Source organism: Notamacropus eugenii, chromosome 4 (genome assembly GCF_028372415.1).
Source record: "Notamacropus eugenii isolate mMacEug1 chromosome 4, mMacEug1.pri_v2, whole genome shotgun sequence".
NCBI lineage: Eukaryota > Metazoa > Chordata > Mammalia > Diprotodontia > Macropodidae > Notamacropus > Notamacropus eugenii.
In genome coordinates, this window is record NC_092875.1 from 465292526 (window position 1) to 465298567 (window position 6042).

At 36.8% G+C, this 6042-nt stretch overlaps 1 long non-coding RNA gene across 1 annotated transcript; it reads left to right on the top strand.

Annotated features, from left to right (window-relative positions):
- The first annotated feature begins 3168 nt into the window (after window positions 1–3168).
- Window positions 3169–5825, top strand: LOC140502035 (uncharacterized). The gene is made up of 2 exons (XR_011966488.1): window positions 3169–3704; window positions 5572–5825. It is a non-coding gene; the product is annotated as an uncharacterized lncRNA (long non-coding RNA).
- Window positions 5826–6042: the final 217 nt, after the last annotated feature.

Here is a 6042-nt window from a genome sequence, read left to right on the forward strand (position 1 = left end):
ATGATATTTTGAGGAGTAGGTGGCTTCATACTTCTTCCAAAAAAAGCAGTTAAACTATAAGGTTCTCAAAAGCAGGGACTGGTTTTTTGCCTCTCTTTGTATCCTTGGGGGCTTAGCACAGTGCCTAGGACATAGTAGGCACTTAATAAACCTTTGTTGACTTGATTTGACTTGACCTGATCTGTCTACCTCTAGCCTCCAGGAATCTTCTTAGAGTCCAAGTATAAGGAAATAAGTAATGACTATTAATAACTAGGTGCTAAGGTCCATTTGAATAGGAAGCTGCCTGATGAGCCCCTCTTCCTTGGGGTGAGCTGCCTCCCTATCTGTGACCTTGTGATATGTCCTGGCGTCTGTCTCTCCCCTCTATAGTCTGATGTATTCTCCTCACCCCTCACTAGCCTTTTCTTTCATTCTGTTTGCCCCAGAGATAAGTTGTGCAGCTTGCTCCAGCTCAAAAGTTCCTAGTTATGGCTCTGTGCTTTGTGCACTGCTAGTCTGTCTGGTCATTCTGTAGGAACCCCTTCTGAGTCAGACCAGCACACCCTCCTGCGAAATGCTCATCTTTTCCCTTCGTTTCAGAGACACCAGTTTCCGAAATCTCACACCTTTTCTCCAATAGCTCTTTCAGGCTCCTTCCCTGGGTCATCATTCTCTTCCTCACTACTTAAGGGAGATATTCCTCAAGGTTCTGTCCTCTGCCCTGCCCTCTTCTCTCTTTCCTTACCCTCTTTGCCTTGGCAATCCCATTAGTGTAATTCCCTCCCCCACATGCATCCCTCCCCTCTCACAAGTAACTATCAAATCTGTCTCTTCAGCCCCAGCCTCTCCCCTGAATTACATTCCCACACATTCCCAACTCATTCCTACAAGCACATCTCTACTCTGATATCTCACTGTTACCTCAAATTAAAGATGTCAAAAATGGAGTTATTATTCCTTACCTGCCCCCTCCCCCACTAAACGGCTAGATTGACTTCACTATTTTTGTCACGTGCCCCACCTTTGATTAAAAAAAACAACACAAATCTTGGTCTTATCCTTGGGTTCTATAGCCAATCATTTATCAAGTCCTATAAAGTCCATTTTTGTAAAGCTTACAAATCCATCCTTTTCTCTCCATTCCACTTCTATCACCTCTAATAGGGGGCAGCTAGGTGACACAGTGGATGGAACAGCAGTCCTGAAGTCAGGAGGACCTAAATTCAAATCAGACACTTTTTAGCTGTGTGACCCTGGGCAAATCACTTAATCCAGATTATCTCCCTCCCCCTACCAAAAAAAAACCAAAAAACAAAAAAAAAAAACCAACCCTCTAGTAGGAAGCAACTTGGTTACCTTGAAAGAGTACTGGAATCAGAAGACCTGAATTCAAATTCCATCTCCGATGTTTAAAATATATATGAACTTGGGCAAATCATTTCATTTCCATGAGCCCCAGAGTTTGCTTATCTGTAAAATGAGGGGTTTGGGGTAGATGAACATTTTGAGGATCCTTCTAGTTACATAGTTTTATGATCATACCCATTCTACTGTGGAAGTATATAGGACTAAATTATTTTTTTTTAATGATAACAGTGCCCTAATCTGAAATTCTCAGTTTCACTTGAATTGAAAGTCTAAAATCAATTGCTCTTGAACAGAAGACAAGCCATTTCAGGGAGGGATTTAAATTCCCTGGGACTAAATAGAGTAAGTTTTGGGGACCAAACTCAAAGTGGGAACATCTTTTAGTTAATCCAATCAAGAGAGGTGTCCTTTTGTTTACCTTTGATCAAACTGAAAGGGGAGTCTTAGAAGAAGTAGTCGGTTTCTGGCAGGTAGTTTCTCAAAGGGTGCATCCACATTTCAAAGTTATTTTTGCTCAGTGGAAAATGCTAAGCTTCAACACCTTTTCTTTATTTTACTTTGCTGTGAAATTTCATCTTTTGCTTCATGATTACTATAAAAGCTAAATTGGAAACTGATTGGATCAGAAGGTATTCTGAATAACTAGTTTTTCTAAGTAGAAATTCATCTATATGAACATTTTGTCTCTTAACAAATTTTGATCAGAACAGCAGAGTTTAGGTTTTCTCCACACTACTATGGAAATACCTTCCTAATCTAACCTCTCTTCTTTCCCCTTTCCTTCACACAACTCTTCCAGACTTTTCTTCTTCCTTACATAGAAATATGGTCAAGTAATTCCACTTCCCAAAGCCTCAACCCAACCTTTTAACTCAACTCAATGTCATTTTCTTCAGTGAATCTGTCTTGATTCCTGTCAATAATGCTCTTAAATCTCACATAGTGATTTGTGGGCCCTTCTCTTAAGTATTTGACATATAATTTTGAATGAGAGTTATTTCTATATTCTGCTGGGCCCTTCTACTAGACAATAAGTAAGTTCCATAAAGACAAAGGCTGTTAAATCTTAACTAAATTTTAAATGTTCTCATGAACAGGACTCTTTTTGTGCAAGTGTGGGATCACATATTTAAAGCTAGGAGGAACTAGAGGTGAGGCAATTCAAAATCCAATTAAAAAATTTCAAGATGAGGAAACTGAGACACTGTGAGGTTAGTTACTTACCCAGGGTCATACAGTTAATACAAGTGTCTCAGGTGGCCTTTGAACCCTATGCCTTCATGACTCCAAATCCAACATTCATACTACTCTGTTTATTAAGTAGGCACCTAATAGATGTTTGCTTAATTGAATTAATTGCAAATTATTTAAATTCTTTATCAGCATCTTCTCTTTCAGGAGAGACTGTATAGTACTGTGGTAGCAGTAATGAACAGCACACTATCCAAGTCAGAAAACTTGAGTTCAGATCTTGCCTCTGATACACATGGGCGAATTACTTAACCTCTCTAAGGTTTCCTGCGATCTGAAAAATGAAGGTCTCTAAAACCTCTCCAGGTTTAGATTTATCTATATGATCCTGTTTCCTAGCAAAAACAACACTGATTTAAGCCTGACCAAAGGTCCACTCTAATGGAGGGTCTGTAGTGTAGAAAATAGACACCTAATTCCAGACCCAGACCTATAGTTAGTTAAAACTACCTGAGCCATATGCTATGCCTTTTACGGAAAGCTTTTGATTGGCCAGGGAAGGGCATCATAATCTCTAAATGAGATGAAAAAAGAGTGATTGTGACACATGGTATGCAACCTCCAATCAGAGGGAGGGACTCAGCATGTTGACATGTGGCAACCCTATAAATACAGCAGATCACACTCCCAGACCCTTAAAACCTTTTTGATACCAGGAAGGGACATGAGACTCTGGCATTAGCTCAGGTCTGAAATCCATCTACAATGCCTAAAGCAGTGAAATCCAGTGAAAGTGAAAAATCTTGTAGCACATGCCAGGAGAAAAAGAAGAAACCATCCCAGAAAAAAACCCTTAACAGAAACTACACCCTCTACACCCACAGACTGCTAAAAGAGTTAGTCCCCAACCAAGGTTTGTCCTCCAAAACCGCTGACATGATGAACTACATGATCAATAGCGTCCTTGAACGAATTGCTGAAGAAGCCTGTAACCTTCTGTGTTACAAAAGACATTTAACCCTTAACCACCAGGATATCCAGATGGCGGTTTACAGGCTACTGCCCAGTGAGCTGGCCAAGTATGCTGTGGCTTTTGGTACAAGAGCTGTTAAAAGTTACAATGACTCTAGATCTTCTGCCAACCTGTGACAAACCAAATTCAGGTGAAGTAGACAAGTCGTTTTTTTACCCCTTAAATGTTCCATATTCTATATTTGGTATTCTAAATGAGGCAATCTGATGTGTGTATGCTTATATAGTTCTATATGGTCTCTATATAACTATATAATAAGTTTATTTGCCCCATCTAAACTTATTATAGAAACATATTTTGCTAGATGGTCAAACCAAGTCAGTTACTATACAAAATGAACAACCACCCCCATCCAAAAGAAAGCCACTTCACATTAAAGAAAAATTATTTGCCAATACAAGTATTTTGGAATGAGTTTGACTACTCTTTCAGTTTTAATGTATATTGTCTTGAAGACAAAACCTTTATTTCAATATATGTACCTTTTTTTACTCCAGAGATGTACCATTTCTTTAATTCTACCATATCACAGAATATAGATTCTGAACCAATAAAGGAAGCTTATATAATCCTATTTTTAGAGAAACTGTTCAATGGCACCTCTATAAGCGTATAAAGATCATTTGCCATTCAGTATAACATACTAAAAATGTATGTGCTAAATTGTACTAAATCAAAACTTTATACTAATTAGAAATAAATTATTTGGGGAAGTGATATAGATAAAGAGATACAGACATAAGGATGTATTGGTATATAACAAATAAATTATGTAGTTACATATATGCCATATAGAGATACGTTACATGTGTAGCTATACATATGTGGGTATATACACACATACATGTACATAAGGATATATAGTCTAGGACTCCCCAATCTTTTTGTAGTTAAGGTTGATATTTTACCTTCAAATTTGCAAAATTGTTCATTCACACACCACAACAAAAACAATATACTAGATTATTATCAGTAGTAGGTATGTTGATATTTCAAAGGTTTTTTTTAATCAGTGATCAGGAATCAAGGATGTCAACATATGTACAGTAATTTTCTTATGGAGTCATTTTAGAAGTACATTTTGTAAACTTAACAAGCATTTAATCATCTCCTTCTTAGCTCCCCCCACTGAAAAAGAAAGAAAATAATATCCATTTCTTATGATTCCATTTCTCTCTTGGTTTTTCCAAAACATGAACTATTATAGCGCTTGCCCCATCTTAATCTATTTTATAGAAATATATTTCTGCTAGACAATCAAACCAAGTTAAGACATACTTACTCTCCCCTCCCCAAGAAAACCACTTTGCATTAAAGAAAAATTATTTGTCGATACAAGTATTTTGGAATGAGCTTGAGTTGAAAAAGTTTCTTTTGATTTTTAATATAATCATAAGAACAAAACTTATTTCAATATATCTTTTTTACACAACAGATGTTTCATTAGTACTACACAGTATCACATTCTAGACCACTAAAGGAGACTATATAATCCTATTTTTAGAGAAATTATTCAATGGCACCTATAGAAAGATTATTTAAATGTATATGTGCTAAATTGTGCTAAACTTTATGTTAACAGAGAAATAAATTATTTTGAAAGGTGTATATATATATATGTGTATTATATATATTACATATATATACATACACATATAAAACATAGGACAATGGGATTGACTGCATATTGTCAAGTAATCCAGAAAAAAAGCAATGTTACATACATGCCAATAGCACAAGCTTTTATATTTGACTTTAAAAGTCCATGTTGTGATCTGACGTATTTTACGTTGTTTTTGGTGTTGTTTTTGACATACCACACCAGAAATTTGAGCAAAACAGGCATTGATCTTCAAAGCACAAGTGGGCAAAGATTTCACCTTATCCCATAAAGTGAGAAGAATTTTCATATGATTACAAATCTGAGCCACGTTGGGAAAGGGGCAGGGGGAGAAGTAGTACCTATAGTGTCTGAAACACCTTAACACCATCAACAGGTTAGGACGCTGCTGCTGGCTGTGGTACAGATTTTCAAAGAAGAACCTATTGCCAAACCATGTTATCTGCTTTGGAAAAGAACAAGAAGATATCCTAAGACTCCCCCATCTCCACTTCCGAAATGTTTTCAAGCAAAGACAAAAGCCATCAGGAAAAAAATTTCTCCATCAAAGTCTGTATTTCAAAATGCCTTAGCATTGTTTATAATTTTGAGCAGCCTGAGCCCTTAAAAAAAAAAATCTCATGGAAAGAATCACGGAGCATCTTGTGTTTGTGGTGTATATGTTAAGATGGATAATATTGGGTGGGGGGTGTGGTTTAGAGTTGGAAGAATGTTTGAAATTCTAATATCTGACACTAGACTCTATATTTCAAATGTTTTTAGTAGACTGCAAGGTGAGGAACCTTGAGAAAATAGGAGATCAATAAGTACCCTTCTGAATTCCATAAGATAAGCTTGGCTGCCCCAT